We start from the raw sequence: 13,548 nt of genomic DNA, 5'->3' as shown, positions 1-13,548 counted from the left end.
CAGAGCATAAAAGCGGAGAAAAAAGAATCCTACTCTCCGATATATAACTAGACTCAAAGTAGTTTTTCACTAGACTCGACTCGGCCAAGTTCGATCAATCAAGGGGGCTCCTAGGTCGGTACTGCTCTGATACCAACTTGTCACGCCCAAGATGCGACCCTATCCTCAATTTGGCATGGGGGCCTTGTCAGGGATAGAAGCGCATCTCCTCGTGTCCCAAGAATGGATATCGTTACAAGTGCATGTACTGAAAAGAAGAGATATATAATAGAATTGGCTTACACTCGCCACAAGCTACATCAGAGTCACATCAGTATAATACATAATCATCACGAATAAGAGCAGGGTCCGACTACGGACGAAAATAAACGAGAAAAGAAGAACGACGTCCATCCTTGCTATCCCAGGCTGCTGATGACCCACAAGAATAGGGGATCAATCGTAGTCCTTTCGATAAGTAAGAGTGTAGAACCCAACGAGGAGCAGAAGGATCTGACAAGTGGTTTTCAGCAAGGAAAAATCTACAAGCACTGAAATTGTCGGTAACAAGTGATTGTGTGGTGGATCCTTCAGATTCTTCATAGTAATCAGCAGATATAAATCCCAAGTAACTCAGAGAATATAGCAATACCTCCCCGGCAACGACGCCAGAAAAATGCTGACTGGCACTCTCTCGCAATAGCTAGACGAATGCTGATTCTGTGACAACAGACCTTCCCCGGCAATGGCACCAGAAGAATGCTACTAGCACTCCCCAGCAACAGAACTAGAAGAATGTTGTTGATGGCCCACCAGCGCGTGGGTTAGCAGCAGTTTTCGAGGATAGAGTATTCGACCCAAATTTGTTGGTTAGCCAAATAGGAGGTGAGAGAATACTCTCGAGTATTAGCAGCTGAATTTCTCAGATTCAACCACAACTGAAAGATTAGTATCTGCAAGCAAAGTAACGAGTAACAGCAGTGGCAAGGATCAGCTGTAGTGATAGCAGTAGCAAGTAGCAACAGTAGCAAGCGACAGTAGTAGCAACAGTAGCGGCAGAGCAAGACAAGTAAGAGCAGCAGAGCAAGACAAGTAACAACAGTAGAGCAAGACAATTAACAGCAGCAGAGCAAGACAAGTAACAGTAGCAGAGCAAGACAAACTCGTAGGCAATGGGTCGGTGATTTGTCTGGATGATATTCATCATGCAACAGCTATAACACGGAGAGATACATGGCTAGCTCCCGTTCGTCAATGTGATGTAGGCATGCATTCCGTGTGTCGTCATACGTCCTTAGGGAAAAGAACTTGCATGACATCTATTGTCCAAAAGGAAACTACGGGATATTAAGGTTCTCCTTTTAATAAAGAACCGGACCAACGCATTAGCACTGGGTGAACACATGAACTCCTCAAACTATGGTCATCACCGGGAGTGATTCCGGTTATTGTCACTCCGGGGTTGCCGGATCATAACACATAGTAGGTAACTACAACTTGCAAGATCATATGTAACACACACATATATTGGTGACAACATAATAATTTCAGATCTGGAATCATGGCACTCGGGCCCTAGTGACAAGCATTAAGCATGGCAAAGTAGTAGCAACATCAATCTCAAAACATAGTGGATACTAGGGGTCAATCCCCATCAAAACTAACTCGATTACATGATAGATCTCATCCTACTCATCACCGCCGAGCGAGCCTACGAATAGATTACTCACAAACGACGAAGAGCTTCATGGAATTGGAGAGGGAAGAAGGTTGATGATGACGATGGCGATGATTTCCCCTCTCCGGAGCCCAAAACGGACTCCAGATCTGCCCTCCAAATGAAGAAGAGGTTGTGGCGGCCCCTCCGTATCGCAAACGCGACGAAATCTTCTCTTTTTATTTTTTCTGGGACGAAAGTGAACTTATAGACCTGAGATTGGGGGCGGCAGAGCCGTGTGGCCCCCACAAGCTTGCCCACCGCCACTAGGGGGGTGGTGGAGGCAGGTCTTGTGGCCCACTGGCCCACCCCCTCAGGTGGATCTTGGCGTAGGTATTTTTTATATTTTCCAAAAATGCTCCCCGTAAATTTTCAGGACGTTTGGAGAACTTTGATTTCTGAACAAAAGTAACACCAAGGCAATTCTGCTGAAAACAACGTCAGTCCAGGTTAGTTCCATTCAAATCATGCAAATTAGAGTCCAAAACAGGGGCAAAAGAGTTTGGAAAAGTAGATACGATGGAGACGTATCAACTCCCCTAAGCTTAAAACCTTGCTTGTCCTCAAGCAACTCAGTTGACAAACTGAGAGAGAAAGAAAAACTTTGACAAACTCGGTTTGCTCTTGTTGTTGCAACTATGTCTAACTCATACCCAGAATTCAGCAAGATCACAAGTTAACCACATAAGCAAGTGACGCAAAGGTCTCACGGTAAACTAATATCAATGGCATAAGCAGCTAATGAGCAAATAATAATGAGTTTCAAATACCAACACTTCAATCAAAACAAGCATGAAGCAATATGAATAGGTGGTATCTCTCTAGCTCTTTCTGAGACCGCAAAACATAAATGCAGAGCACTTTCAAAGATCAAGGTCTGAATTAACATTGTAATTCATAGCAACGAAGATCCAGTCATAGTCATACTCAATATCAATCAAAAGCAAAGCATAAAAATGACAGAGGTGCTCTCTAATTGGTGCTTATAGAAGAGGAAGATGACTCGACAAGAAAATAAATAGACATACCCTTCGTAGAGGGAAGCATTGATTTGCAGAGGTGCCAGAGCTCAAGCTTTGAAAAGGGAGATAATAATTTTGGGTGGCATGCTTTCATTGTCAACGCAATGACCAAGAGTTCTCAATATCTTCCATGCTACTCATGCTATAGGAGGTTCCCAAACAGAAAAGTAAAGTTTTAACTCCCCCACCACCAATCAATCACACTCCACGGCTAGCCGAATCCTCGGGTACCGTCCATACTAACATCAATCAGGGGGAGTCTTGTTTCACAGTTATGTTTTCGATTTAAGCGTGGAACTGGGCATTCCAATTACCGGCCCCTTTCTCGTGAATGACAGTGAATAAACACATGTCGAGGATAACACTCCTAGCATGGAATATACCAATAGCCCTCTGTCACCACATGGTTCGGGCATGCAAAATAGATTATTTCTTGAAGATTTAGAGAATGGCACATGCAAATTTACTTGGAACGGCAGGTAGATACCGCAAAATAGGTAGGTATGGTGGACTCTCATAGAAAAACTTTTGGGTTTATGGAAGTGGATGCACAAGCAGTATTCCGCTTAGTACAAGTGAAGGCTAGCAAAAGACTGGGAAGCGACGAACTAGAGAGCGACAACAGTCATCAAGATGCAATGAGTTTGACTAACATTGAATGCAAGCATGAACAGGATATAAATCACCAAGAACACGAACATCATAGAGGCTATGTTGATTTTGTTTCAACTACATGCATGAACATGTGCCAAGTCAAGCCACATGAAACATTCAAAGGAGAATACCATCCTATCATACTACATCATAGTTATCTCAAAATCTATGTTGGCGTTCAAGACAAAACATTATAAACTCCTAGCTAAATAAGCATGGCATCAGAAACTATGATCTCTAAGTTGTCATTGCAAACATGGTTCTCTCACAACAAAGCTGAATCTGGATTGACAAGCTAGTCATATTTACAAAAACAAAATAGATGGAGTTCATACCAGCTTTTCAGTCTCAGTCACTTCATCATATATCATCATTATTGCATTTCACTTGCACGATCGAACGATGTGAACAATAATAAGAGCATTGGACTAAGCTGAATCTGCAGGCAAACACAAAGGAGAAGACAAAGTAATATGGCTCTTTGAAAGCTAAACAGGTATGCATGTAAGAACCACTAAACATTGTAACCAATATCTTCTACCTTGACCTAAAGAAAAAGAAAACTATTTACACGGGAAAACTCCCAACAAGCAAAAGAAGAAAGAAAATCTTTTTGGGGTTTCTCAAAAGGACACAAAACAAGAAAACAAGAAAACAAAAATAAACTAACATGGATAATATAGTGGCAAAGTGTAAACACTGGCTAACAAAGTGATAGCATAAGCATGAATGTAAAGTCGGTGAGAACACATACTCCCCCAAGCTTAGGCTTTTGGCCTAGCTTGGTCTACTCCCATGGATGGTCCTGGCGAAACCCAAAATCATAATGGGTGTTATACGGGAGTGCTGCAGCCACTGCCTGAATAGCTGTCTCGCGAAGTCGAGCAGCTGTCGCCTCCCTCTCATACCCCTCTGCCTCTCCTATGGTTATGTAGTATCTTTGTTTGACCTGAAAGTCAAAGAAAGCAGGAGGAGGAAGGGTAATATGGAAAACACGCTGCCGGTTAAATATCAAGCGGTAAAGGAGGGATCCATGATCTCTCTCAAGGAAATGGTAGCGTGTTAGAGTGACACGATCAAGGTAGGCTATACGGAGAGGAGGGTCTTCTGAACGGATGGATATTCCAAAAAAGTTTGCTAAGCATGTAGCATAAACTCCACCAAAGAAATCCCCCTCACTAGCATTTTTATTCAGCCTCCTTGCTATTATAGCTCCCATATTGAAGCTCCTGTCACCTGTTTCTGCACTCGTAAGGATACTAAGGTCGAAAGCACATAGGTGACAATGTGCACGCTTGCCGTTAATGCACCTACCTATGAAGAGGGCAAAATAGTGCAAGGCAAGGAAGTGGATGCTTCCTATGGTGGCTTGCGTGATATCTCTGGTTTCTCCAACAGTTATACTGGAGACAAAGTCTCTGACCGAAGATTTAGAAGGATCATTAATACTACCCCATCGGGTATCTTGCAAATCCTACTGAAATACTCCAAATCCATGGTATAGGATTTATCGTACAGATCAAATAGTATGGATGAGTCACGGCCAACTGAAAATTTAAATCAACGCACGAAAGAGGCAGTAAGCATAGCATACTGTTCACATTTATCTGAGAGGAATTCTTCTAACCCGGCATTGCAGACAAGTGTATCAAACTCATCCTTGAAACCTGCTTCGATCATAAACTCACCGGAAGGCCATTCACATGGTTGCACCGGTGCGTCCCTTAGTTGAAAAGGTTCGGGCTCCCGAAAAGAAAGACAGGGACCCTTCTTACTTGAGGAACCACCATGAAACTTCCTCCTGAACATAATTCCCGTTTGCTGAAATTTTTGAAGTTCAAGAGAAAAGTGAATGAAGACCAACCATACCTTGTAGCAACTACTCCTACTAGTGCCAAGAGACCGTATCACACGCTAAAACTACTGGGGACCAGCTAAAATCAACCTTTCAAGCTCAAGAACAGGGTCACCAAGGTAGCAAGAATACGCGAAAGATAAAGCACTAGAGCAAAAACTAATTGGACCAATGGAGGAGTCACTTACCAAGGAGTAATTTCCCCAAAACGGTTCGGAGAATGGTGCTTTGAGCAAGGAGATCGAAAATCACAGCCAAATGAGCAAGAACGCGGGTTTGAGCTGCGAAACAATTTTTTCTGGAGGTGGAAGAAGAGGCTGGGAGCTGGAATGAGTGGAGGGGGTCCCTGTGGGCCCCACAAGCTTGCCCTCCGCCACCAAGGGGTGGCGGTGGCAGGGCTTGTGGGCCACTGGTCTGGCCCCAAGGCCAGCTCTCAGGCCCAGTAATTTTCAAAAATTCCAGAAAAAATCATACTAAATTTTCAGGACCATCGGAGAACTTTTATTTTCGAGGTATTTTTCTCGGGGACGCTAAAAGAGAAAACGGGAAAAGCTAAACTAATTCCATCATTTTTCTTCTAAGCAAAAGAAAATGAAAGCTCAAAACAGAGGTATGTGACTCTTTGATTCATCCATTTCATGGTCATCGAAAGAAATCCGTCAATAGGATTGATCAAGTCCTCATGACAAAACCTTCTCCAATCTCAAGAGAGAACGGAGAATTTTCTAATAGCCACTAAGTCACCTCAATGGGGATATGTATCTTCCCAACAAGCAAATCATACTTTATCTTGACACGAGGAATAGGGCATTCAAAGCTCCCAATAAGAATCGATGAAGTTTTTTCGATAGCATTGATGCAATGTACTTGATATCGTTTCTTCAGAAAGTGCACTGTGTGCTCATTACCGTTGACATGAAAAGTGACATTGCCTTTGTTGCAATCTATAACAGCCCCTGCAGTGTTTAAAAAGGGTCTTCCGAGGATGACAGCCATGGCATCGTCCCCGGGAATATCCAAGATAACAAAGTCTGTTAAGATAGTGGTGTTAGCAACCACAACAGGCACATCCTCGCAAATGCCGATAGGGAAAGCAGTTGATTTGTCGGCCATTTGTAGAGAAATTTTAGTGGGTGTGAACTCATCCAATTCAAGTCTACGATAAAGAGAAAGCGGCATAACACTAACACCGGCTCCAAGGTCATATAAGGCAGTTCTTACGTAGTTTCCTTTAATGGAGCAAGGTACAGTTGGCACTCCAGGATCACCAGGTTTCTTAGGCGTTCCACCCTTGAAAGTGTAGTTGGCAAGCATGGTGGAGATCTCAAGATCTGGTATCTTCTGTTTATTAGTCAAGATATCTTTCATGTACTTGGCATACAGAGACATCTTGAGCATATCACTTAACCGCATCTGCAGAAAGATGGGTCTTATCATCTCAACGAAGCGCTCAAAATCCTCATCATCCTTTTTCTTGGATGGCTTAGGAGGAAAGGGCATAGATCTCTGAACCCACGGCTCCCTTTCTTTACCATGCTTCCTAGCAGTAAAGTCATTCTTATCGTATCTCTTAGGTTGTGGATTATCAGGATTAACCGTAGGTTCAATCTCCACATCCTCATCATTGCTAGGTTGAGCACTATTATGAACATCACTGTCCATATTGTCACCAGGTTCATGTTCATCACCAGATTATGTTTCCGCATGAGACGCAGAAATATCATTAGGTTCTTCAGGTGTGACAGTATTTGGTGAATTGTCATGTAGGTTTCTATCATCCTTCTTCTTCTCCTTAGGATGACTGGGTGTATCAGCATTGATTCCTTGCGAATCTTGATCAATTCTCTTAGGATGACCTTCAGGATACAAAGGTTCCTGAGTCATTTTGCCTCCTCTAGTAATGACTCTGACAGAGTTGTCATTTAATTCATTGAGCAGGTCATTCTGAGCTTTAAGTACTTGTTATACCTGAGTAGTAATCATAGAGGCATGTTCACTCAGAAGCTTCAGATCATTGACATTTCTGTCTACACAATCACTTAAATGGCTAAGCATACAAGTACTTTGTTCCAAATGTCTGCTAACATAATCATTGAAACTCTGTTGTTTGGCAACAAAGTTGTCAAATTCATCAAAGCATAGGCTAGCAGGTGTGTCAAAAGGAATATCACTCTCATCAAACCTACGCAGAGAATTTACTTCTACTACCTGTATCGGGTTATCAAGACCATGGTGTTGGGGAACGTCGCAAGGGATACAAAAATTTTCCTACGCGCACGAAGACCTATCATGGTGATGTCCATCTACGAGAGGGGATGTGTGATCTACGTACCCTTGTAGACCATACAGCAGAAGCGTTAGTGAACGCGGTTGATGTAGTGGAACGTCCTCACGTCCCTCGATCCGCCCCGCGAACCGTCCCGCGATCAGTCCCACGATCTAGTGCCGAATGGACGGCACCTCCGCGTTCAGCACACGTACAGCTCGACGATGATCTCGGCCTGCTTGATCCAGCAAGAGAGACGGAGAGGTAGAAGAGTTCTCCGGCAGCGTGACGGTGCTCCGGAGGTTGGTGATGATCTTGTCTTAGCAGGGCACCGCCCGAGCTCCGCAGAAACGCGATCTAGAGGAAAAACCGTGGAGGTATGTGGTCGGGCTGCCGTGGAAAAGTCATCTCAAATCAGCCCTAAAACCTCCGTATATATAGGTGGGAGAGGGGGGGCCTTGCCTTGGGGCTCAAGGAGCCCCAAGGGGGTCGGCCGAGCCAAGGGGGGAAGGTGTCCCCCCCCAAACCGAGTCCAACTTGGTTTGGTGGGTGGAGTCCTTCTTTCCTTTCCCACCTCCTCCTTTTTTTTATTTTCTCTTTGATTTTCTTCCTATGGCGCATAGGGCCTTCTTGGGCTGTCCCACCAGCCCACTAAGGGCTGGTGTGCCACCCCCAAGGCCTATGGGCTTCCCCGGGGTGGGTTGCCCCCCCCGGTGAACTCCCGGAACCCATTCGTCATTCCCAGTAACTCCGAAAACCTTTCGGTAATCAAATGAGGTCATCCTATATATCAATCTTCGTTTCCGGACCATTACGGAAACCCTCGTGACGTCCGTGATCTCATCCGGGACTCCGAACAACATTCGGTAACCAACCATATAACTGAAATACGCATAAAACAACGTCGAACCTTAAGAGTGCAGACCCTGCGGGTTCGAGAACTATGTAGACATGACCCGAGAGACTCCTCGGTCAATATCCAATAGCGGGACCTGGATGCCCATATTGGATCCTACATATTCTACGAAGATCTTATCGTTTGAACCTCAGTGCCAAGGATTCATATAATCACGTATGTCATTCCCTTTGTCCTTCGGTATGTTACTTGCCCGAGATTCGATCGTCAGTATCCGCATAACTATTTCAATCTCGTTTACCGGCAAGTCTCTTTACTCGTTCCGTAATACAAGATCCCGCAACTTACACTAAGTCACATTGCTTGCAAGGCTTGTGTGTGATGTTGTATTACCGAGTGGGCCCCGAGATACCTCTCCGTCACACGGAGTGACAAATCCGAGTCTTGATCCATACTAACTCAACGAACACCTTCGGAGATACCTGTAGAGCATCTTTATAGTCACCTAGTTACGTTGCGACGTTTGATACACACAAAGTATTCCTTCGGTGTTAGTGAGTTATATGATCTCATGGTCATAGGAAAAAATACTTGACACGCAGAAAACAGTAGCAACAAAATGACACGATCAACATGCTACGTCTATTAGTTTGGGTCTAGTCCATCACGTGATTCTCCTAATGACGTGATCCAGTTATCAAGCAACAACACCTTGTTCATAATCAGAAGACACTGACTATCTTTGATCAACTGGCTAGCCAACTAGAGGCTTGCTAGGGACAGTGTTTTGTCTATGTATCCACACATGTAAATGAGTCTTCATTCAATACAATTATAGCATGGATAATAAATGATTATCTTGATACAGGAATTATAATAATAACTATATTTATTATTGCCTCTAGGGCATAATTCCAACACATGGATCTCTTCGATAGGTGGTAGATTTTTGACATCTTCAAATCTAATGCCTTTCTCTTGCATAGATTTCTTGGCTTCTTGCATATCTTCGGGATTGAGGAATAGAATACCTCTTTTCTTAGGAGTTGGCTTAGTAGGTGGTTCGGGAATAGTCCAAGCATTATCGTTGATCAAGATGTTATTCAGTAGGGTCTGAGCTTGTTCAACAGTTCGTTCCCTAAAAACACAACCGGTACAACTATCTAGGTGGTCTCTAGAAGCATCAGTAAGTCCGTTATAGAGGATATCAAGTATCTCGTTCTTCTTAAGAGGGTGATCAGGCAAAGCATTCTGTAGCTGGACGAGCCTCCCCCAAGCTTGTGGGAGACTCTCTTCTTGGATTTGAGCAAAGTTGTATATTTCCTGCAAGGCAGCTTGCTTCTTATGGGCAGGGAACTATTTCTCACAGAAGTAATAGACCATATCCTAGGGACTACTCACACATCCAGGAGCAAGACAGGTGAACTAGGCTTTAGCGTCATCCTTTAGAGAGAAAGGAAACAACTTAAGGATATAGTAGTGGCGGATCTTCTCCTCATTAGTGAAAAGGGTGGCTATATCATGTAGTTTGGCAAGATGGGCTACGACCGTCTGAGACTCATAACCGTGAAAAGGATCAGATTCAACTAGAGAGATTATATTAGGATCAACAGAGAATTCATAATCCTTATCGGTGATAAAGATAGGTGAAGTGGCAAACTTCGGGTCGTATTTCATCCTAGCTTTCATAGATTTTTCCTTCCACTTGAGAAGTAATTTCTCAGCGTCATAGGCATCCTTACACGCAAGAAAATCCTCAGCTATCTCTTCCTCCATAACGTAACCCTCAGGTATATCAGGCAATTCATATGTAGGAGAGCTAGATCTAGCAGGAGCAAAAGCAGGTTCTAACTCAGTAGTATCGACAGTTTCAGAAGCATCACGAGCATTGGCAGTAACTCTAGCAATATGAGCATCTAGGAATACCCCTAGTGGAACATCAGGCAAAGTAGTATCTCTAGCAGTATCAAGCATAGCATCATCAGGCAAAATAGCATCTCTAGCATCATCAGGCAAAGCATCTCTAGCAGTGTCAGGCATAGTATCAAGCATAACATCTCTAGCATCATCAGGCATAGCATCTCTAGCAGTATCAGGCATAGTATCAAGCATAGTATCATCAGGCATAGTATCAAGCATAGCATCTCTAGTAGTAGCATCATAAGCATCATCAAGCACAGGCGACATATCAAGATTTCTAGCAGGAGGTGATGTCGCAAACTTACTCATAACTGAAGGTGAATCAAGTGCACAGCTGGCAGTTCCTTACCTCCCCTCGTAGTTGAGGAAAAGACTTTGGTTTTTGGATCCTTCAGATTCTTCATAGTGATCAGCAGATATAAATCCCAAGTAACTGAGAGAATATAGCAATACCTCCCTGGCAACGGCGCCAGAAAAATGCTGACTGGCACTCTCTGGCAATAGCTAGACGAATGTTGATTCTGTGACAACAGACCTTCCCCTGCAACGGCACCAGAAGAATGCTACTAGCAATCCCCAACAACGGAACTAGAAGAATGTTGTTGATGGCCCACCAGCGCGTGGGTTCGCAGCAGTTTTCGAGGGTAGAGTATTCGACCCAAATTTGTTGGTTAGCCAGACAGGAGGTGATAGAATACTCTCGAGTATTAGTAGCTGAATTTGTTAGATTCAACCACACCTGAAAGATTAGTATCTGCAAGCAAAGTAGTAACAGCACAGTAACGAGTAACAGCAGTGGCAAGGAACAGCAGTAGTGACAGCAGTAGCAAGTAGCAACAGTAGCAAGCGACAGTAGTAGCAACAGCAGCAGCAGAGCAAGACAAGTAACAGCAACAGAGCAAGACAAGTAACATCAGCAGAGCAAGACAAGTAACAACAGCAGAGCAAGACAAACTCGTAGGCAATGGTTCGGTGATTTGTTTGGATGATATTCATCATGCAACTGCTATAACACGGAGAGATATGTGGCTAGCTCCCGTTCGTCAATGTGATGTAGTCATGCATTACGTGTGTCGTCATACGTGCATAGGGAATAGAACTTGAATGACATCTATTGGCCATCCCTCCCGTGGCAGCGGGGTCCAAAAGGAAACTACGGGATATTAAGGTTCTCCTTTTAATAAAGAACTGGACCAACGCATTAGCACTTGGTGAACACATGAACTCCTCAAACTATGGTCATCACTGGGAGTGGTTCCGGTTATTGTCACTCCGGGGTTGCCGGATCATAACACATAGTAGGTAACTACAACTTGCAAGATGAGATCTAACACAAACATATATTGATGACAACATAATAATTTTAGATCTCAAATCATGGCACTCGGGCCCTAGTGACAAGCATTAAGCATGGCAAAGTAGTAGCGACATCAATCTCAGAACATAGTGGATACTAGGGATCAATCCCCATCAAAACTAACTCGATTACATGATAGATCTCATCCTACTCATCACCGCCCAACGAGCCTACGAATAGATTACTCAGGAACAACGAAGAGCTTCATCGAATTGGAGAGGGAAGAAGGTTGATGATGACGATGGCGACGATTTCCCCTCTCCGGAGCCCAAAACAGACTCCAGATCTGCCCTCTAGATGAAGAACAGGTTGTGGCGGCGCCTCCATATTGCAAACGCGACGAAATCTTCTCTTTTTATTTTTTCTGGGACGAAAGTGAACTTATAGACCTGAGATTGGGGGCGGCAGAGCCGTGTAGGCCCCACAAGCTTGCCCACCGCCACCAGGGGGTGGCGGAGGCAGGGCTTGTGGCCTACTGGCCCACCCCCTCAGGTGGATCTTGGTGCAGGTATTTTTCATATTTTCCAAAAATGCTCCCCGTAAATTTTCAGGACGTTTGGAGAACTTTGATTTCTGCACAAAAATAACACCAAGGCAATTCTGCTGAAAACAGCGTCAGTCCAGGTTAGTTCCATTCAAATCATGCAAATTAGAGTCCAAAACAAGGTCAAAAGAGTTTGGAAAAGTAGATACGATAGAGACGTATGAGTAATCAACACTACTAGCAACCTTACAAGTACCAATCGGAGTCGCGAGACGGAGATTGGTTACAAGAGATGAACTAGGGTTTGGAGATGATATGGTGCTGATGAAGATGTTGATGGTGACGAGTCCCCTCCGATGAGAGGAGTGTTGGTGATGACGATGGTGACGATTTCCCCCTCCGGGAGGGAAGTTTCCCCAGCAGGATCGTCCTGCCGGAGCTCTAGATTGGTTCTGCTCAAGTTCCGCCTCGTGGCGGCGGCGAAACCACAAAAAAGCTCTCGTCTGATTTTTTTTCTGGACGAAACCCTCCATATACCAAAAGAGGGGGGCAAGTGGGCCAGCAGGGTGCCCACAAGCCCCCATGGCGTGGCCTGGGGGTGGCCGCGCCGTGCAGGCTTGTGGCCACCCCCTGGCGCCCCTCTGGCGCTTCTTCGGCCCGGTATTTTTTATAAATTGGGAAAAATCCCTGTTGATTTTCACGGCATTTGGAGTTGCGCAGAATAGGTATCTCAACTTTGCTCCACTTTCAGGCCAGAATTCCAGTTGCCGGTATTCTCCCTCTTCATGTAAACCTTGCAAAATAAGAGAGAAAAGGCATAAGAATTGTACATGAAGTGACATAACAGCCAAAGAAGCGATAAATATCAACATGAAAACATGATGCAAAATGGACGTATCAACTCCCCCAAGCTTAGACCTCGCTTGTCCTCAAGCGAAAACCTAGCTCAATAAATGTGTCCACATGTTTAGGGAGAGAAGTGTCGACAAAACAAGATACGAACATGCATGCATCATGATCAAGCTCAGAACAGCAATACCAACATATAATCTCTCATGCTAAAGTGATAATTCCTTCACAAAGTAAAGCATGGATCAAGAACCTTACCGAGAAGTAACAACCGATAGCCTTTAGTCATTAAAGCAATTGCAATTTATCACAACATCAGAAAGAGTCAAATAAGAGCTTGTAAAGCAACTCCACATACTCAATCGTTCTCTACAATTGCTACAACTCACGTGGTACGCATGAGATCAAAGTTTTAGCTGAACACAGAGAAAGATAGGGGCTTATATTTGCCTCCCAACTGCTTACCTCAAGGGTAATGTCAACAATAATAATTTATGAATACTCACCTCCAAGTTGACATATGAATATAGATCTTTCCCAAGCATGTGACGGTAGCCAAGACAAAGGCAAAATAAGGAATTGATGAAGA

Source organism: Hordeum vulgare, chromosome 6H (assembly GCF_904849725.1).
Source record: "Hordeum vulgare subsp. vulgare chromosome 6H, MorexV3_pseudomolecules_assembly, whole genome shotgun sequence".
In the NCBI taxonomy this organism is placed as follows: domain Eukaryota; kingdom Viridiplantae; phylum Streptophyta; class Magnoliopsida; order Poales; family Poaceae; genus Hordeum; species Hordeum vulgare.
This window is presented reverse-complemented; position numbering follows the sequence as displayed.